A 22,667-nucleotide genomic window follows, 5' to 3' on the forward strand; every position below is an offset into this window, starting at 1 on the left:
CTTTAAACATAATAATCTAGAATTTGAGTGACAAAATAAATGACCTTGTACTAAGTGAATTTGGATAACTGAAAAAAATTGTGTTTGGCCTCTGTTTCAGTCTCTCAGGGCCCTGGCAGGCACACTCAACTTGGCACAGGGTCTGGAAAGTACTGGGAGTGATGGTGCAGTCGCCCAGGGACAGTTGCAGTGGGGAGCTGTTAGGGAACCTGAGCCTGATGGGCCAGGGAAGGAAGGAGCCACCAGAACCCAGAGCAAGTAGCACCCACTGATAGGTGCTGCATCCTTCAGTAGACACCATGGTGGCTCAGCAGGGAGAGAGCAGGAAAGAGCACCTCAGCTTCAGTCTCTCTCACTGTCACATCTTCTGCTGATGATTTCCATTGGCTGAGCCCAACTGGAAGCCAGAAAGGAAGCCAATGATGCAGTTTAAAAGGCCTAAGTAGGTGGAGAAAGGTGGGTGCTGCATTCAGAGGAAAGTGATCCAGAGTCACTTAGCACAAGGTCATTAATTTTGTCAATCAAATTCTAAATCATTAGATTTAAAGATTCTAATATATCTCAAGTTACTAAAGAAGAAAAATGTAACTACCATACAAACAGATTTTCCTGTACAAGGAAGGTAGCCGGCGTAGATTCTTTTTTTTTCTCAAGAGGGCTAACTACATATACTTGAGTGTAAATATAATGTGAAAATATGAGCCTGATGGATTTTTTTACCTACTCTTTCATAAGCTATGTTCACATTCAGCCATATTCCATCGTGGCTCTGCTGACCAGGAACTGAGTTGTTCGTGTCCTCCAGGAAGCAGATGCCAAGAAGAAGGTAAAAGAGCAAGAGATTTATTGTGAGCAACTGCAAATGGCAAAGTGGAAAAAAGCAGGAGTTGACAGGGAGAGCCTTCAGACCATGCTGTGGGGCTGAGACTAGCAGGACAAGAAGGGGAGAAGGAAGGATTAAAAAGGAGGACTCTTAGAGCACAGCATTGCTCTGAGAAAGCCCCCCAAGACCAACCAGGAGCTCTGCCACAAAGACCGCCCATAGAGCGGTCCCATGTTGGGAGGAGATGGCCTTGCCTTGTACCAGTATTTTGCTCATTGTTCGAGGGCCACCCAAGAAGAGTACCATGGCTCAAAAGCAGTGCCAGACCTAGGGGACATTCCTCCTCGCTGCTGGGTAACCAATCTTTTCTTGGAGATCTGAGGTTGTGTCTCCATGTCTGCCACAGATACCATGACTTTCACCCCAGAAGGAGCACACCATGAGACAGCGGAAATCCTGGGCAGGCATGAAAGGGAAACTGTCTTGTGTCTCCAGAGAAAGGCCCCTGTGGAGGGAAAAGAGTAAGGCAAGTGGAAGCAGGGGTTTAGGGACCTGTGACTTGACCTCCTTCGTCAGGATGGAAATCTCGAGCAAGGTGAGGTGTTGAGAAAACCAGAAACTAGAAACGCTGGTTGGAGAGCACTCAGAGGGTGGCCCTGAGTTTACAAGGGATGCTGCAGTTGATTGACAATGGTATGACGGCCTGATTAGGCCGAAATAAGGCCTCCATCAGCCTCCAGAGCTATCTTGACTGTTGGATGGAGTGGAAGGGCTGCAGGAGGGCCTGCCTGCATACAGCAAACACAAGAGGCAGCTGTGGGTGCCGGCTGCTGGGCCACATCAACTATGGTTGGGTTAAACACCCTGTAGCCAAGGTTAATATCTAAGCTGCAGGCCAAATTGGTGGTTAAAGCCAGTACTCAGGACATTCTGTTGGTCTAGTGAGGGAGAATCACTCAGCTGGCTTAATGAGAGAACAGACACAGATCTGGGACTTTGTCAGCAGATGCAAGCCTGGAGCCACCTCACAGCAGAGAGGAGCAGGAACCCAGAGTATGGAAGCCCCTTTCTCTCCTGCACAGCACCTGCAGCCCAAGGCACTCATAGCACCATTGTGGGCAGCAGTGGGTGGATTAGAAACCATATGGCCCTGATAGGAGTTGAACTTTGCTTCAACTGACTCTTAATCTGACATGAGATTGTGCTAATTGGAAGATACCAAGATACTATTAAAAAAGAAGATGAAGTTCTCTTGTTTCAATTCCTATTACTATTGACTGTCAACTTCCCAAAAGACCTCAGAAAAACCTGTTAATGGAACAAAACCAAATTTATTAGATTTACTGTAGTATAAGAGAATAGCACCTTGGTAGAGTCTTGACAGTGTCTCAGATTGACAAAGTCAGGGTCTGCACCGAGGGAATTCTAAGGTAGCTTCTGCAAGGTGGGGAGGGGCTTGGGACTGGGCAGGGTTTCTACCCTAACAGTTCTCAGTTGGTAAGCCCCACAAGGCCAAGGGTCTTGAAGCAACTCTTGATAAGAAATGTACTGGATTTGATAAGCTAGCTATTTTAGTGGATTTACTGCCTTATTTTTGACAAGCAAGTCTTCCTGAAGCAAGCAGGTACGTGATTTTTGCTTGGTTCCAACATTGTTTAATACAAGCACAAAAAAATGACTGGCCCCAGTGTTGTTTTAAGACACTGACTGGGAGCTATGCTGACTTCAGTTCTCAGGGGGTGAAGAATTGTGAGAGGAATGGTATCAATTTGTTTTAAAAAGTGGCATTTTGGGGGGTCTTTCTTAGCACATATTTTTAACATGTTTCCTTTTAACACAGTTTTAAATTTCCGAAAACCTTCAAAGGTAGTACAGAGAGTTCCCATATATCCCCCACATCCATTTTCCCCTATCATTAACATCGTAATGTGGTACACTTATCACAATTAATGAACCAGGATTAATACATTATTACTAACTGAAGTTCATATTTCATTCAGATTTTCTTAGTTTTCACCTTAATGTCATTTTCCTGTCCCAGGATCCCACCTGGCTACCACGCATGTTTAGTTCTCAAGTCTCCCTAGGTTCCTCATGGCTGTGACAGTTTCTGACTTTTTCCTCTTTCTGATGACGTTGACAGTCTGAGGAGTGCTGATGGAGCATTTTGCAGAATGTCCCTCACTTGGCATTTGTCTAATGTTTTACTCATAATTATCCTGGACTGATGGTTTTTGAAAGGAAGACCACAGAGGAAAAGAGCCATTCTTAGCACATCATATCAAAGGTACATTCTACAGGTTGAGTCTCCCTTACCTGAAATGCTGAAGACCAGAAGTATTTCAAATTTTGAATTTGTTCGGATTTTGAAATATTTGCATATACATAGTGAGATATCTTGGGGATGAGACCGAAGTCTTAACAGGAAATTTATTTTTGTTTCATATACACCATACACCCATAGCTTAAAGGTAATTTTATAAAATTTTTAAATAACTTTGGGCATGAAACAAAATTTTGAATGTGTTTTGACTCCAATCTGTCACATGAGATCAAGTGTAGAATTTTCTGCTGTGGCACCATGTTGGCACTCAAAATGTTTCAGATGTTGGAGCATTTGGATTAGAGAATGTTCAACTTGTATCAGCATGACTCATGACTGTTGACATTGACCTTGATCACCTGGCTGAGGTGGTGTTTGTCTGGCTTCTCCACCGTAAGTTTCCTTTTCCCCTCTTTTCATACTGTGCTCTTTGGAAGAAAGTCACTACATGCAGTCTAGTCTTCAGGAGCAGGGAGTTATGCTTTACCTCCTGGAGGGCAGAATTTCTGCATAAATGATTTGGGAATTTCTGCGGAGACCTTTGTCTCCTATCCCATTTATTCATTTATTTTATTATTTTTATACCAATATGAAATCATGAATATTTATTTTATACTCTGGGTTATAGTCCCATATTGTTTTATTTATTTTGTTGGTCTAATTGTTCCAGCTTTGGCCATCAGGAGCTCTGTCCATTGTTTCCTTTGTCCCTTTGACATTTCTCCACCATTGCGTTCTTCCCCACCGCCCCCCCCAGTCACTTCCTTGCTTCCTGGAACTGCAAGCTGTACCATGTTCATTGTGTATATTTTGTGACACAGCCATGTCTCCAAAGAACCCTGGTTCCTTTTACTGGAGAATGGTATAGAAATGAAAATCTGGGTGCTAGGTTTACTCATTGCTACCGGGGTTTCATTGTTTCTAGCGGCATTTCCTTTTTCCATGTGTGTACTACATTTGTGACCCCTTCATTTGTGAATCTACTTTTATTCTTTCAATAACAAGGTCACTTGAGAAGCCACAGAAGTCAGCCACAGAGTGACCTGAAAACTTGGTCTCTCACAGTAAAGATACCTCACTGTACAAAAAAGGTTTAAACTGCAGAAGAGTCTTCCATGCACTGCAGCTCCAAAAAGTTAAACATGATCTCTCAGATGGTTTAGAGCTTTGTTCCCACCCAAATCTCATATCTAATTGTAATCCCCAGGGGGGACCTGGTAGGAGGTGATTTGATCATGGGTGTCGTTTCTCATGGTTTAACACCATCCCCCTTGGAGCTGTAGTCACGATAATGAGTTCTCAGGAGATCTGGGGATTTTTTGGTTTGTTTGTTTGTTTGAGACGGAGTTTTGCCCTTGTTGCCCAGGTTGGAGTGCAGGGGTGCAATCTCAGCCCACTGCAACCTCCACCTCCCAGGTTCAAGCAATTCTCCTGCCTCAGTCTCCCAAGTAGCTGGGATTGTAGGTGCCTGCCACATGCCTAGCTAATTTTTTGTATTTTAAGTATATAGAGATTTCACCATGTTGACCAGACTGGTCTCAAACCCCTGACCTCAGGTGATCCACCCACCCCGGCCTTCCAAAGTTCTGGGATTACAGGCATGCGCCACCGTGCCCAGCTGATCTGGTTGTTTAAAAATGTGTAGCACCTCCCCTCTCTCTGTCTTCCTCCTGCTCCACCCAGGTGAAGTGCTGGCTTCCCCTTTGCCTTCCACCATGATTTTAAGTTTCCTGAGGCCTCCCAAAATGCCAGCATCATTCTTCCCGCATAGCCTGTGGAACCATGAGCCAATTAAACCTCTTTTCTTTACAAAGTACCCAGTCTCAGGTATTTCTTTATAGCAGTGCAAGAACGGACTGCTACAGTCTCCATTTGTTACATACCGAAAACAACAGAGAAGTTTTCATTTTTTCAATGCAAATTCAAAGTTTTGAACAAGGCAAATTAGAAGTCTGGCAGGCAAAGTCCCCATCTTGGTGTGACTGATGACTGCTCACAGTGCTGTGATGAATGGGTCCCTAAACCAAACACATCAATACCTACTGGGCGTGGGAAGGACAACGTTTGCTACCTTCAGCGAGGTTAAACCCTTTTCTCTCAGACATCGTGTTAAAACAGGCTCCATAGTTACAGTTTGATCCCAAGACAAAGAAAGAAAGGTCAATGATTAAAGGCAATTCTTTACCATCAAATTAAGATGTGACAAATTTGTCTCTTCTTCACTGACAATATTTTGCTTCTTCTGCAAAACCAAGATTAAAGACAAAAAAAAAAAAAAAAAAACAGAAAAGTAAAAGAAAGACTAAGATTTTAAAAATTTTCCATTTCAGTTCCCTGGTTGTTTCTGTTTGTCCATTTAGCTATTTTCCCTAATTGTTCTGAATACTGTAAAATCTCATACCATAAAAACTTTTTTTAAAAAAGAAATAAAATAATTTTGGTACAGAGAGTTGCATTTGATTCTAGTGAAGATTTGGGCTTCAGTAAAGGAAGTAAGGCTTAATGAGACAATTTCTAAAAAGAAAAACTTCATGTAATTGAAATGTTAAAATATTTTATAATTCTATCGCCTAGCATATATTCACCCTGGGCAGTTTATGTGTCTTTGGGGGTCCATCTTTCCCAAGAGGCTTTCAGAGCAAGATGCCCGAGGTCTTTCTCATACACATTGTCATGGGAACTGTTTCATGAACCATAGCTGAGTGTGGCAGGACTGAGTGATACATCCAATGACACACAACTGAATCCTGGCACTGATCCAGGGACAGCATTGTCTGTGAGCTGCTCGATGAGTTGGCCTGGTATGAAAACCTGGGTGGGTTGTGGTACACCCTACTGGATCGTGATTAATCAGCCAGTCAACTCCTCTCTCTCTGGAAAGGAGATGGACCCCCCAGCGTGGTTTTCGGATCACCAGAGCTCCTATAATCACCTGAATTGTGGTCAAAAATGTTTCTGGTCTCCATAAGGCCTGGCTTTGGCTGCTGAGATAGTTTTTGTGCTTTTTAACATCCTGGAAAGCACTTTTAATAAAAATTATCTCCTGTGGTTACCCAAGCACATCTTGGCTCCTTGAAACTTAAGAATCTAACATAATGGTAACACATTAAATGACCAAGAGTATATATGGTAGGTTTCTTGAGGGCAGTTGTCAAGTCTTATCTTTATATCCTAAGTGGGCACATTTAGCAAGTACAGACACTCTCAGACTTATAATGGGGTTACTTTCCCATAAAACCATCATAAGTTGAAAATGCATTTAATATACTTAATCTCGTGAGCATCATAGCTTAGCCTAGCCTAGCCTAGCCTGCCTTAAATTTGTTCATGACACATCAGCCCACATTTGGGCAAAATCATCTGGCAGCACAGTATACTATAGAGTCCCTATTCTTACCCTTGTGATCATGGCTGCTGGGAGCTGTGGCTCACTGCCACTGCCCAGCTTCATGAGAGAGTATTGTATGGTATATTACTAGCCTGGGAAAAGATCAGAATTCATTGATATTCTGATCAGTTCAGAATTCACTGAACTATGGTTTCTACTGAATGTGCATTGCTTTCTCACCGTTAAGTAAAAAATTTTAAGTCAAGCCATGGTAAGTCAAGAATCATCTGTACTCGATAGTGAATATGATTAGTGAATGAATGAGTGAGCTAACAAGAGCCAGAGAGAGTAAATGAATTACCTGAGGCTACTGAGAAAAGAGGTATGTTTTGCCTCTTTTCATAATGTCTTGCCCCTGTGTTAAGCAGTACTGAAACTAGTCATTCTTTCCTGTCCTTATGTTAAATAATACTAAGACCAAGCAAAAGTAGCTCAGTTGCATGTTCCAGGGATACCTGTTTCTGAAAATTAGACCATAAATGAGCTAAACAATTCATGTATTAAGGCAAACCGTTTCCTTAGAAAGACTGACTTCTTAGCTTGGCCTTGCTGTGTCCAGCTAATTGAAAGCTATAATAACATAAATTCCGTGCAGTTCAAACCAGCTGCCTACATGGAAAAGAACATCTTAAAAATCCCTCAGCCTAAGTCTTAGGGCGCTATTGATACCCTACCCTAATTTGCATTTCCAGCCACTATTAAGATCCATCAAGGTGGTGTTCTATCTTACTATGGTGTGACTTACAGTTTTGCGTGATAGAAAGGTTTTTCTGGTAGTCTTCAGGGGAATCGATGGTCAATACAACACAATCAGTTTTCAGTTCCCTTTTTCTTTTTGAAACATGATTTCACATTTCTCTGAATGTGCAAAAATCTACTAAGCACAGGGAAGTACGGGTGTCATTGCTTTCCTACAAGGTCTTGGAGCATGAAACTAATAAGCCATTCTCTTTTTTGTTATTTTGCCTAAGGAATAAAATTATTGGACTAGAAGTTATTTCAAAAATCTTTCCAATTCTAAAATTTGGGTTTCAGTAAATCTAGGTAAGTGCTCACTAAATTCAATTTTGAATAAACATCAAAATTGTTCTCTACCATGTTGAATACAGAAGAAATCCAACATTGTCTTGATTCTGAGATAGAAAGTGGTTTATGGCACATGGCAAACTGTGTTAAGGCCCTCTGGCCCCTTGAACACTGAATTTAATTTCTCAAATATACACAAAAATGCACAGCTTCGGACTTGCAGTAAAGTGTCTGTCGTGAGAGTTATTTTAGCCCAAATGGCTCTAAAACATGGCTGTCAATTCCAGACGTTTCCAACTGGATGAGACAACAGCCACCACATGTCACACAATGCACCACATGCAATGTAAACATACCATTCATGTTCACACTCAGATATTTATGGCATTTTCCATGGTTGCCATGTCAACCCATGGAGCAACCAGGCCATTAAATCATGCTGTCAGCAGGCCAAGACAGTAACACTACAAAAAAATTCCAGTTGCTGACATGAAACATGACATTTATCATTTCAAGACCTGTTTTTTTTCCAGCTGCCTCTTGCTTTATGCTCTTCACTGCTTTCGAGTTGGTCTTTTAGGGTACAAGGAGAATACAAATGAGCTGTTTAAAATGCAATGGAAATCCCAGTCAACACTTGAGTATTTTTACTTTCATAGAACTTATTTTTTTAAGGAGATAATCTTGAGGTCACATGTCAAGAGAAGGTACGGGCTGAGAACTGACATATTATTGATATAACTGGCCAGTTTCTAACTTTCCAGCATGGATTCAGTCTTTTATTTCTCTCCTCTGCATGAAATTGTTCTCAGCAAATGTCTACATTTCAAGCACATTCACTCTAATTTCTTCTGAACTCTGATGTCTTCTGAAACTCTGATTTCTCCTTAGGAGTTCTCATTAAAAACATTTTCAGGGTCATGTAGAAATAAGGCATGCAGAAAGACTCATCAACAGATCGAGAGGTTGGCTCTACAATCAGTAATAGAGACAAAGAACAGACTTTTTAGGGCAGTCCTGATTTTTCATGATTATATTAATTTCAGAAAAGGTGAATCATTGAATGTATAACTGGATGTAATTTAAATGTCCTACCACTAGAAGGCTTTTCATATAAATTCACAATCAGAAGAAGTTTTTCCTGTCATACTATGCATTAAGAACTTTAGAAAATAAGGACATTGTGACCTTTTGGTGTATGTGATGATGCAATTGTTATACCATGACGACTGTACATGAATAGAAGGACGATGCAAAGCCAGCCTGTCTCGCCTCGCGCTGTCTCTCCTCTTCCTTCGGCCACATCTGAGCACATTAAGCTTGCAGGATTGTGAAGGGAATTAAAGGCATTTCAGCTACTCATGTGCCCAGCGCTCTTCTCCTCATTCTACCTGGAGAACAACACTAAGAAGGTACAATCAGTGAGAGCTTTCAGAGGAGAACAAGCCTGGATGAGAATCTTCTTGAACTGGGCATCAGAACAGCTCTCTCCTCCTCACCCATCTGCACACAGCCCTCGAAAGGCATGCCATCCCACAGACATTTTTCTTGAAAAAGGAGACAGAACGAATTCAGGGAATGTGAAAATAAAAGAAGAAATGATGGGTTAGAGAACATCCAGGCTATTCTCGTGGAGCAGACACCTGGGGGCAGAGGTGAGAGAGGCTGGGAACAAACCCGAGGTCCTCAGACACCTGCTAGCTCACAGGCAAGTGGAAGGGGCAGAGCCTTACAGAGCTGACTTTGAAACAGGCAAACTGGGGACCAGAGCTGAGACTGGATAATATAAACTGGGTCTTCAAAGATGGGTTAGCAATTTCTGACACTTGTATATGGGGGATAAGAAACTTCTAGACTGAAGAAACCCTTGAACATATGCCCAGGGCTGGAGAAGTAATGATGCAGTCCCAGAAAGAAAAAGTAGATCCTGTGCTTTCAAAGCAGATTAGGCAAGATATAGGAAAGGGCCAAGCCAGGGAGTCCGAGGAGTGCCTGGGTGAGGAGACTGCAGCAAGAGAAGTTACAGTGGAAAGGGATGTGGTCAGATCCGTGTTCTTGGGTGATGTTTGTAAATGAATCTGATGAGAAGGGAGATGAAGTCATGAAATCATTAGAAGTTCATTAGAATAATTGGATTTAGGAGACAGCAAAGGTAATAATAATGATAAAAGAGAATTTAAAATTATCATTCAAAGTCTGAATGTATTGGGGTGTGGCAAAAACTCCTCTCCCGGAAATTTGAGTGTAAAAACAACACCTTTAGAATGAATAAATAATAGTACAGTCACACAAAGTAATAGTATACGGCAATGAGAAAAGAGTGAGCTATACGCACAAAAAATATGGTTGAATCTCACAAAGATAAAAGTTGAGAAAAAGAAGCCAGTCACAGAAGAGTCAATATGATGTGACTCCAATTATTTAGAGTCCCAAAACGACTCATGCTGCTGGCTGGATGGTTGGGATCTTGGGGAGGGTAGAGGCATTGACTGGAAGGGAAATAGCCCGTGGTTTCCAAGGGGCTGGTCGTGTTCCATCTCTTGATTTGGGTGCTGGTTGCAGGATGTGCTTGGGTTGTGAAAAATCACCGGGTGGTACATTTATGATATGTTCACTTTTCTTTTCTGCCTGTTAAACTTTGATAACAGTTTTTACAAAAATGCTTTGGGGATTTTAGTTTTAGGAGGTGGATTGACTGACAGGTGATCTTTAAATGTCCAGCCCTTGAATCTAAATACAAATAGGGGTAAACAAGGCCTTGTTTCTTGGATTCCAGGAAATTAGGAACTATGATTTAGCAAGTTAGAGCATTGCATCATGTAGTGAAACCCCACATCTCTTGGTCGTAGTCCTCCCACCTTTCAGCCAGACTTGGACGCTAGCTTAGCAGCCGCAGGCCTGGAAACAGTCTGCACAACCAACTCATTGTCTCATTAATTTCAAGGATATAGAAAAATAAAAAGTGATAAGGGCAAGGGTGGGAGGCTATCTCTTAGCAGCTTCAGAATAAAACCAGTGGAGCTCAGTTCCTGCCAAGAACTCAGGAGAAATCCAACATTCCTCTTGCCTGGCCTGTGGTCAGCGCCACTGTGGTGATAAGCAGAGAAGCCTGTAATGATTAACTGGGCATGTACGTACAATGGTCACCCACACACACAGACTTCTTATCATCCAGGAGCCTGGCACTTTAATACTGAATCATACCCATGTTCGGAGAAGGAAGTTTGCAGCCACTAACACACTTCAAAATTTGGATTCAGCTTTAATTCCTGTAGTTCACTATAACCCTTCCCAACTGCTTCCTACCTAGATGAAAAAGAAATAATTCAATTAAAAAAAAAAGTCCCAAGTTGTTCCGTGGATGGATTACTAAGAAGCATTTCTTAATAAGAAGTTTCCATTAATAGATTGTTTGCAGATTATTAACCCCTTGAAAAGGAAGAAGGAACAAAGAATGAATGTAGTGTTAGAATAAGGCAAGTACTCAGAAAAATAATGTGATCTATATTCAGAAAAATCTCCTTACATTATCCACATTACTTCAATAGTACATATAAAATTCCTGTAAATTTGTGGCTTATAAGCAATTCTTTCAACTTCCCATCAGAGCTACTTTAAGCAGAAATATAGTTTTTAAAAATATTTTTTGGAAACTCTGATATAGAATGCATTACATTTATTATATAGAACGCAGTACTATTCAGAGCTGTTTTCCTGATATGAACATACTTGAGATCTCTTCCCCTTCCTCCCTGCTTTACATTTCTGTCATTCATTCCTTCAGCAAATGCCGCTGAGCACCTTCTGTGTGCCAGGCCCTGTTTAGATTATTGGGGACATGGAGGGCAGTAAGTTAGGCCTCATCCAAGCCCACTGGACCTGACATTCTTGTTGCTGTGGCCTGGTGCAGTCTCATTCCCTCTGGTGCTGACTTTTGTAAATTCCTCCCAACTTTCCCCACCTCTAGTCTGTCAGCTTCCATCCCTTCCACAACTCTGGTTATTAGAGTGTTATCCTTACAGATCAAATCTGTTCATTTCACACCATCCTTCTTGCTTCCTTTCTGTCCTCCATTCCACAACAAAACAATACAAACATGCAAATTATTCCCCACCAAGCAAAAGCAAAAGGAAACAAAACCTTTAATGGGATAAAAGGAAAGTTTATAGGATAAGAAAGGCATTCAGGGTCCTTTGAAATCTCATTCTAGATTTTTTCCCCAAGGTCCTGCATGTCTTTCTTGGTGTCCTCTGTAGGCCTTTTGATGCCTCTCTATGTCAAAACAGTTTCCCTATTTTACCTTTATTTAAGTGTATCTTTTGCCAAGAATGTTCTCTCCCTCCATTTCTGTCTATACAAAGTTCCCCATGTTTTACAAGCCAAATTCAAATGCTTCCTCCTTCATGAGACCTGTAGATAGTGGTATACTGCTGGCACCTCTTCCCAGATCCATGTTGATGTTGGTAGTTTGAATTCATCTGTAATGAGAATATTCACACCATGGAAACTGGCAAATGCTGCAAATCAGAGCTGGATTTATTGTTTCGTTGATTGTCTAGACTTAAGAAAGTGGTGGAGAAAATGTTGATATAGCAGGTTAAACTTAAAAATGGGCTGCATTTATAGCCATTATATTATGAAAACACATAAAGTCCACTTCAGGAATTATTTTTTGAGTATTTGAAAACTGTTCTCCAATTCAACAAAGAAGCCGTTCATTCCACTGATGAACAAATGAAGTCCCAACGTATGTCCTCATTGTTTCACTTTCATTTTACTACTTAACGTCAACAAAAACATCAACTAACATTCATGTTGGAGTTGCATTTGCTCATCATTGAGGTGAGCAGCTTCTTTGTGGAATCTGAGAGTGATCAAGAATTGACTTACAGGCTGGGCATGATGGCTCATGCCTGTAATCCCAGCACTTTGGGAGGCCAAGGCGGGCAGATCACTTGAGGTCAGGAATTTGAGACCAGCCTGGCCAACACAGTAAAACCCCATCTCTACTAAAAAGACAAAAATCAGCCGGGTGTGGTGGTGGCCACCTGTAGTCTCAGCTACTGGGGAAGCTGAGGTGGGAGGATCACTTGAGGTTGCAGAGAGGTGGAGATGGAAGTTGCAGTGAGCTGAGATTGCAGCACTGCACTTCAACCTAGGCAACAGAGCGAGACTCCATCTCAAAAAAAAAAAAACAAAAAAGAATTGATTTGTAGTTGGCTGTAAGTGCAAAAGTTCAGCAAAATCAACAAAAGAATTCTGTTAAAATCATTAGCTATATGGACTTTATAATTAATACTTAAAAATATTTAATTGACAAAATACATGTTCAAGGTACACTATGTGATGATATGATATACATACACATTGCATAATGATTACCATAGTCAAATTAACTAGCAGGTCCACTACTACTCTAGTTACTATTTGTGTGTGTGTATGTGTGTGTGTTAATCCTTAAAATCTGTTCTCATAGAATTCCAAGTTATCAATACATTCCCCTATTATGCATTAGATCTATAGAACTTCTTCATCTTATGACTGAAACCTTGTGTCCTTTGACCAGTAAGTGTCTCCCTATTTCTCTCACCTCCCAGCCTTTGATCACCACTATTCTACTGTCTGCTTCTATGAATCAGACTTTTTAGATGCCATGGATTAGTGAGATTATGCAATATTTACCTTTCTGTGTCTGGCTTATTTAACTTGGCATAATGTCCTCCAGGTTCATCCATTTTGTCACAAATGACAAGATTTCTGTCTTTTTTAAGGGCTAAATAGTATTCCATTATATTCTACGTTTTGTTTATTCATTGATCTCTTGTCAGTGGACACTTAGATTGTTTACACGTCTTGCTTATTGTGAATGATGCTGGAATGAACATGAGGGTGAAGATAATTCTTCAAGATTCTGGTTTTGCTTCCCTTGGATATATTACCAGGAGAGGAATTGCTGGATCATATGATAATTCTAGTTTTAAATTTTTGAGGAATCTCTATATAGTTTTTCATACTGTGGCACCAGTCTACATTCCAAGCAACCACAAAGGTTCTCTTTTCTTCACACTCTCACCAACACTTGTTATTTCTTATCTTTTTGATAATAGCCATCCTAAGAGGTGTGAAGTGATAACTCATTATGGTTTTGTTTGTCACTTTCTTGGTGTCCTCTGTAGGCCTTTTGATGCCTCTCTATGTCAAAACATGATGATTAATGATGTTGCGCACCTTTTCATGTACTTGGCCATTTATATGTCTTCTTCGGAAAAATACCTACTCATTTTTAATTGAGTTATTAGTATTTTTATTATTGAGTTGTGTATTATATATTTTGGATATTAATCCCTTATCAGATTTATGGTTTGCAAATATTTCCTTCCATTTCATAGGCGGCCTTTTTGTTTTGTTGATTGTTTCCTTTGCTGTGTAGAAGCTTTTTAGTCTGATGTCGTCCTGCTTGCTTATTTTTGCTTTCGTAGCTTGTGCTTTTGGTGTCATACCAAAAACAAACAAACAAACAAACAAAAAATCCGTGGCCAAGACCAATTTCAAGGAGCTTTTCTCCCATATTTTCTCCTAGATATCTGTAATAAACACACACACACACACACGCACACACACTTTTTGCCAGAGAGCCATTTGTTAGACATTTAGCAGGATATAGTAGTCCCTCCTTATTCATGATTTTACTTTCTACCATTTCCATTACCTGTGGTCAACCACAGTCTAAAAATATTAAATGGAAGATTCTAGAAATAAACACTTCATAAATGCTAAGTTGTGTGCCATTCTGAGTAGCATGATGAAATTCCTCACTGCCCCACTTTGTCTGGTGTGGGACATCAATCATCCCTTTGTCCAGCATCTCCATGCTGTAGACACCACCATCCATCAGTCACTTAGTGGTCGGCTTGGTTATGGTATGTAGGATTTGGTGCTATCTACAGTAGCAGGCAACCAGTGAGGTCTTGGAATGTATTCCTCAAGCATAAGAGGGCACTACCGTAACACTGTCAAGCTGTAGGCAAGTATCCTCTGGGATTGCTTAACACAGGAGGTAGAGGGAGGACTGCCCAGCTTACCTACTCACCTGCCCCTCATGTGGCTCCTCGGAGGCCCCTGCACTACCATGTACATGTGATGCCCCAGCAGCTGCTCCTTGCTCCAGTCTCCTCCTGCGGTTATTGTGGCTGAGCCTTCCCTCAGACCTTGTTCCTCCATCCCCGTAATCCTAGATGTGTTCTAATTCTAGGCAAGTCCTCACATATTTGTCCTGTGTTGGTTAAGCTCTCTAAGCCTTAGTTTCTCCATCTGTAAAGTGGGAACAATATTAGTATCTACCTCAGAGCATTGTTGTAAGTAAAAAGAGGGTAATGAATGAGAAACTCTTGGCCCACCACCCTGGCACACAGTAGGAATAATATTAATAAGCATCTCAATAGCAAATGTGGCAAATATCTGCTGAGTGCTTGTGAGACTTCCTTTGGAATCTCTATTCATTTACTTTTCATGGCAATCCAGTGAGATGGATTCCATGTCATTCCCATTTTACAGATGAAGAAACTGAGGCACACACAGATTAAGAAATGTGTCCAGAGCCCCACAGTTGGGGATGTTCGGTAAGCTACTATTCAAGAGTTAGATAACATCAAAACATGGTTTTCAGATATACTCCCCTTTTCTCTTTTTTTTTCTCCACCCATTTTTCTTTATTGTTACATACTTTCTTATTTCCTCCTCTTGCGGCATTTCTGATTCCTCACTTCAGCTTTAGCTACTTGAAAGGAAAGGGAGAAAACGTCAAAGAAGATTCTTTATTTTTCTGTGAGTGCTTCGCTTTCTTTGGTGCTTCCTTTGGAGTTTTATGGACTTTTAAAAAAATTATTTTGATGTAACTTCAAACTTGTAGAAGAGTTGCAATATCTGTGCAAAGAAGTAGCATATACACCTCATTCAGATGACACATTTATTTCGATCTTCTGTCATGTGCTTTATCCTTCTTTCTCTTTGTCTTCTCTCCACCTACTATTTGTCAAACATCAAATTGATGCTGTCCACTGTCCTGGCTTTACAGACCATTGTACCAACAACTTGTTTCTCCAATTCCTGTCCTCTATTCTCTCACGCATGGTCAAAGTTATAGTTGCCTTTTCTAATTTCAATTTTCTTCCTGTCTGTTCACAGCAGAGTCCTTTCAGCCACAAGTCTTAATAGTTTGCATGAGTGTTAATCTGCTTCTCACAGAGTCACCATGAAACACACCTTAGACAGGTATGCACTATGCTGTCCAAACCCTTGGGTCCGAATGTGTTTCAGAATCCAGCAACTTAAAGATTTTTAAAGATAAGATGAACAGTATTCCATGTGTTTAATAATATACCCAGTGGGGTCTAGGGGAGCAATCCCGCAATCAAACACAAATATTTCTGCAGCCAATGCATGCAGAATAAACAGAGATTTTACATATTCTCAGTTCAGTACATGTCATGTTAAAATTTCAGTATTCAGAGTTTCTTGCTTTTTGGAATTGCACACAAAGGGTGCTGTACTTTTTTATATGGTAGGGGATAGGTTCAGATAAATACTTTAGTGACTGATCAACTATATAGCATCTAAATTGCCTAAAATTTAGTAGGTAGATCAATTTTATTTTAATTCACATATTAAAATTATTATAATTTCAATAGAACATAAAAAACAGGATATTGACAGCTAAATATCCCCACATACACCAGAGTAGGATTAAAGTTTTAAAGATAAAAAGCAAAGACTAATGCTTTGTTTTACAACAAGAAGGTATTCTTTGAAGTCATAGGGAAACAAGGTCTCAGCTGTAGCAAATGGCATGGCTTTCCAAGAGAGCAGGACACATTGTAACTATGGGGACTCCAGACTGTTAATAACATTCTATATTAAAGAACAGATAGTCTGTAGTCCCAGCACTTTGGAAGGCCAAGGCTGGCAGATCACCTGAGCTCAGGAGTTCGAGACCAGCCTTGCCAACATGATGAAACCTCATCTCTACTAAAATACAAAAATTAGCCAGGTGTAGTGATGGGCACCTGTAATCCCAGGTACTCAGGAGGCCGAGGCAGGAGAATCTCCTGAACCTAGGAGGCAGAGGTTGCAGTGAGCTAAGATCGTGTCACTGCACTCCAGCCTGGGTAACAGAGGGAGACTGTCTCAAAAAAAAAAAAAAAAAAAAGAATAGACAGGTCTATAGGTCTATGTACCAGATCACAGTCCTTACAACACATTAGTTCACATAAGTGCAAATAGTAGAGTTTATTTTATAATAGCACAGCTTGTTATCACATAAAATTACCAGCCTCCTCATTCTATTGTATACTTCTTATGTTGACTAAATAGACAGAATGAATATTCCCTGATGTAGCAACCTCTATTGAGACTTCTTTTCTCTGAAACTTTTTAAAAATACATATTTTCTACCAAATTCCACCTAACATGAGATTGGACACTACCTCAAACTTTTCCCAAATGACTTCATGAGTAATATTCATTTGGTACCTGTAGTAGAATTTATGTATTCTAAGCTAAGAGCTGATATTAAACAAATATTTGAGATTGGTTTCAATAAATCTAAGGAAAAAAGTAGCAAATATCAGTTGGGATGCGACTTAAAATTATCCTAAATATGAAAAAGTTTTTGTGATTAGTTTACTGTTACGTATAATATATTCTCAATATTCACTTACTGACGTTGATTCACTTTATGCCATTTTAAGCATTGGGAAACAAATTTAAACAAATTGCCACAGTCATAAGTCAAATCAGAATCCCAGTGATGTTATGTTTTACAGGCTTCAGTGTAAGTAATGAATTGCCTAATACATCATGGATGATTTTAAGATATCGCTTTTTGGAGTGAGAGACCAAAAATCACGTTTGCCAAAAGAACACCTTTTTTTCCCGAGAATGCAGCAAGGCTCCCCATCCCCAGGAGCAAACATCACTTTTTTTTTTTTTTTTTTTTTTTTTTTTTTTTTTTTTTTTGATGTTGCCCTTAAAATATGAGGCTGAAGCTCAGAGTTAAGCACATCCTGGAACTGGGAACTCTCACCAGCACCAGGTGCAGGGAAGTAGGCAACTTTGCCGCTGGCTTATTTTTTCAAGGAAACTGTGCCCGTACTCTCTGAGCAAAGTGGCAATATCTGCAGCTGCCTGCCCGCCACCAGCCAGCCAGTCCGATGTGAATTATTTAACAGAAAGTATTGCAACCTCCACTCACAATAGAGGAGGCTTCAAGGTTTGTGGGTGACACCCTGACAGGCTGCAGGATCAAAGCCAGGATTTTAGAGAAGAGATGCAGTTGAGCAGTGCCTGCTGGCCAAGGAGCTGTCCTGACCTAGGGGCAGAGGAAGAATGCCAATCCATGCTGCGAAGGCGGCACATTCCAAGGACTAAACCAGAAGAAGTAAGGCCAAGTGCTGGCAAGAGGGAGCCACAAACCAGAATGATTACGTTTTGAAAGCACTGCTTCCCGGCTCAGACATAAAATTATATTTAAATGTCCTGCCTCTGTGCAATCAAAAGAAGCTAACTGAAAGAAACACGCACTTCAAGGCTGTAAATCTGAAACTTCCTAATCCCCGAAAGTCTACACTAGACTTCTTGCCTCCATGGAAACAACAAAGCATTCAGCCAACTGATTGGCCTCCAATGAATTTTAGATAAGACAGCTTGGAAGGGAATGGATGTGATTTTAATGCAGAAGAAAGCGCTGGAAGGGAGGTCCACTTGGTTCATATTTGAATAAAGCAAACAAGGCAGACGAAAGGCTGACAGCTGTAAATGACATTGTCAGTACAAAAATTATCAGCCAGTTTACAATCTGTTTGCTTATGTTGAACAAACAGACTGTGTGTGGCATCCTTCGGCCTGGTGAATGGCAGAAATACTTGCGGGCTTCAGAAAAGCTATCTGCTCTCCTGCAGCCCGGCCACAATTAGATCGCCATTTGACAGCCACACTGAAAAGGAAACTGTGTCCTCTACCTTCCCCCACACTCCCTTGCCTCTTTGCTTTCCCTTTTCCTTTCTTTCTGTTTCTTGGTCTTCTTCTTCATAAGACAAGCACTGAAGTTGGGTAGAGACACTCGTCCTGTTGTATCAATGGCGTGAATTATGTTAGTTCTGTTGCTGGATCAAGTCGTTTACTGATGTGTCTGACATTCCAAGTGGGAGATCTTCAGTAACCTAGCAAGGCTCAGCGCCAACAGTCTTCATTTTTTATTCCTTACAGGAAGCAGAATCCGGGAGCTCCTGAAAGAATGCCACTTTTTTCTTCTTTGTGCAGCCTGTCTCGCAGACCGTTTGCTTTGAACTTGCTAGCATTGCATTTGGTGCCGAAACAAAACACAACGCAAGCAGGGCTGTGGAGCTCTATTCCTCCTGAGCAAGGCCCCGAAAGCCCAAGTTTCAGGAGGGAATAAAACCTAGTGGGCGCTACCGCTCCCTGGGAGCTATGCTGAGTGTGTAACCCAGCCCCCAACGTGAAAGGGGTGAGTTGTGTGGTCCCATTGCTTAATCCCCTCTGTGTTCTGCAAACTCATAACACAGAAATAGCTCCTTTTGTTCAAAAAGAATGGAAAGCAAACACAGGTACTAATTTTATCCCTCACGTTCTCAGAGGCTCCCTCTTGTTTAACTGCATCAGAGAGATTTAAGCTTCTGGGAGTGGCTTTTTTCACCAGGCCTGAGGCTATTTGGGCACTGTGAGCTTTTTACTTAAGAGATTCCAGTTCACCTTAGAGTAAGCGAGTGACACACCTCCTTGCCCTAGGCGGCAAGTCACCTCTGTAGAGTGCACACACTGGAAAACAGAGTAACCTCATAGGAAGACAACTGTCTAAAAACCTAGAGTTTTGACTTTCGTCTTCTATCTTGTGTGTTGTCATTATTGATTGTGTCTTCTTGCTAGATTTAGCCAAGAAGTTATTCATTTGAGGAGAGGATCAAGTCTTTCTGTCATGCCTTCCTTTCTTTTCTCCTTCTTTAATATAAAGAATCTATTTAGAGGTACTTGGTTTATTTGACCAGAAAAAAAAAATGATGATAGGTAAGTAGGGTGTGTGTGTCACAGATAAAGGGCACATCACAGGCACACACAAAGCCAGAAGACCGTGGTAATTACTGGTAAGCAGCGAAGCATCAAAACACCTCTTGTATGAAAGTTCATCCAATTACCACTAACCTAGAGAGAAGAGTTATTATGTTGCACTGTGCTTTTCATTTTAATCTAAATGGCTGTTTCTTTTTCTCTGATATGGCCATCGGTCATAAAGAGTTGACCATCATTAAAACTGTTTGATTTGGAAGTCTGTAGTGTTTGGCTAAGAGGGTAAATGCAAATTTGATGAAAGAATAAGGATAAATTTACATATCAGCCTCAGCTCACATGGAGAGAGTAAACATTCTGTTTATCTCAAGTGTCACTTTATGATTTCAGTAGAATATAAAACTGACCTTGGCCCAGTCATTGCAAAAGGCCTAAATGAAATATACAGTTGTCTAAATACGATTTACTCAAGTAGAACTTGTCAGCAAACCTTGTGGAACTCAGCAAACAGGACTGGAGAGCACAGCGAAAGAATTTTGTTCTGATAAACTCCAAAATGAAATTCTGGAGCAAGGAGTAGGTGAATAAGAAAGGTTAAGAAAAAAAATCCTACTTCATGAATTTTATGGTAATCATGGTGAATTAAAACATCCTATTTAGCTGCAGTTTTAGGCTTTAGTTATCTGAAAATTAGAAAATGAAAACAAACAGAAAATTTTAAAAGCCAATGTTAACACTGTAATGCATAGTATTCTTTTACCAAACCTTTGTTTTATCATTTGGGGACAAGAGTAAGATCATGATTTGTTTGGTTTCTGGAAACTATAATTGATTCCAGGAACTTTAACACTCCATAGGTAGTTTACACTGCAGGAGGATAATTCCTTTTGGCTGTTTAAATCAACCACGTTTGCATTTTCCACAACATTTTTAATTAGTTTTTTTCTTGAGCTAAGTCAACATTCATCACTGTGGTGAAGGAACATCAGACTTTGTTCATAATGGAGGCTTTTGAGTGTGCAGAAAAATATTCCAAGACAATTGCAGGCATCTGAACTGCTATTTCACCCCCACTTTCTTGTACCCAAAAGTTCAATGTGGAAAATGAAGGCATAAAATGAGATTCTTTTATGGAGAAAAGTTGATGGCATTAATAGAGTAAGGGGATGGGGGCTTATATACATATTTTTAATTTGAGCTATTCTAGAAATTTTGCCCACAGTAGAGCAAATAATAACAATAATATTCTGAATGAAATAAAAGAAAGGTGAAGAAAATTTGGTAGAAATGAATGGTTTTAATTATAAAAGTAAAGAGTATTCTTGTAGGTCTTATTTATGCATTTACCTTTACAGCCCACAAAGTATTTTTTAAATGAATAATTATCTATTTATATCCACATAGAATAATACAAAGCTTTAAAGAAGACCCCATAAGAACTTCATATCTGAGTACCATTTGCAATTGATTTACAAATAATGCCAGCATCCTTAGAGACTTCTTCAGGCAAAGTTATACTGGGGTTTTTTGTGGCTAAGTAGGTGAGAGTGCTAACATAAATGAGGAGAAAGTACCTCATTATTACCAAAACTGTAGCCAGGCTTTCCACGTGGGGTTTGAAAAGAGATTGACATGTTGCCCTCACTGCAAGGAGAGTCAAAACAAGTTTGTGTGGAGTGGGAGGGGAGGTTGTATATATCTGAGGAAGTCAGGCTGTTGAGACCCTTTTCCTCAGTGTCCCGTGTTCACATGCAGGTGAACTTGGAGTACTGCACACAGCATTGCTTCCAGCCTGAAGTGACTGTAAAATGCCAGCGAATAGAAGCTCAAGGCTGAGTAAAGGATCCTGCACACTCAACAGGCTCATCCTTCTCTGCATCCGAGATGTTTACAGCCCCAGTTACAGAGCTTTCAGAAGGCGGTGTTTGCCCACAGCACACTATTGATGCCTATCAAATCTAAGGAAATTAACTAAGAAGGGAAGGAATAATCTCCATAGAAAAGGGATTTGAGAACCCAGAAGAGGGTATGGGCCTGGCAGTGGGCACATTGTGAACTATGCACCATCACTGGCCTAAAACGTACTCTGTGTGCATCATTTACTCACGTTTAAAAATCACCCTCTACTTGTTCTCCTGTGACCCTCATTGGACTGTATCCAGACAGCACTGAAAGTGCTAGCCAGAAAAAGAAGAAACAACCCATGTGTTCGTCCACTGACGAATGGATCAAAACATGTGGCGTGCCCATCCATACAAGGGGATATTGCCCAGCAGTCAAAAGGAGCAAAGAACTGATGCATACCACATCATGGCTCATTCTTAATAGTATATTCAGTGAAAGAAACCAGTCACAAAAGCCCGTGTACTGTATGGTTCTATTTATATGAACTGCTTGGAGGAGGCACTTAGTGGTTGCCAGGGGTTTGGGATGGGGGTAGAGGGCAGGAATGGGTAGTGCTTGCCCCCTCAATGGGATTTCTTTGCAGGGTGATTAAAACTTTCCAAAACTGGTATGGTGATGGTTGCACAAGTCTGTGAATACACTAAAACCACTGAGCTGTACATTTTAAACAGGTAAATATTATGGTATATGAATTAAATCTCAATGAAGTTGTTAAAGAAAAAAAAAAAGGGAAGCAAAACCTGACATCTAGAGTGTTATGGAGCCAAAGACGAGCTTTCAAAAAGAACTGCGTAGGTACCTGAGGAACCATGGAAAGCAACATGAACGTGAACTCCAAGCAGGCCATGGGCCATCTCTGACCGTTTCCACCCAGGTGAAGGGAGCTGGTGTCAGAATCATATCCTAACTTAAAATTGGTAAATATTTGTTGGTTATCTATGTCGTGCCAGGCATCGTGGCCCACAAGGGAGAACAAAACTCTTTGTGGAGCTCACAGTCCAGGAGAGAGGCAAATATATGTAGTTAGCCAGACCACAAGTGGCAAAACTGTGCATGTCGTTAACAGTGGGTTTGGAAGTGCAAGGGGTATCCACATACTTCTGGGAATCCCTGATGCAGAGCAG

The 22,667-nt window shown here is 40.7% G+C and overlaps 1 long non-coding RNA gene across 1 annotated transcript; it reads left to right on the plus strand.

Moving 5' to 3' along the window:
* The first annotated feature begins 1,745 nt into the window (after positions 1-1,745).
* On the plus strand, positions 1,746-22,151 carry LOC111526258. Its single transcript, XR_002726317.1, has 4 exons — positions 1,746-2,447; positions 15,748-15,831; positions 21,043-21,179; positions 21,394-22,151. It is a non-coding gene; the product is annotated as an uncharacterized LOC111526258 (long non-coding RNA).
* Positions 22,152-22,667: the final 516 nt, after the last annotated feature.

Source organism: Piliocolobus tephrosceles, chromosome 20, assembly GCF_002776525.5.
Source record: "Piliocolobus tephrosceles isolate RC106 chromosome 20, ASM277652v3, whole genome shotgun sequence".
Classification (NCBI taxonomy): Eukaryota; Metazoa; Chordata; class Mammalia; order Primates; family Cercopithecidae; genus Piliocolobus; species Piliocolobus tephrosceles.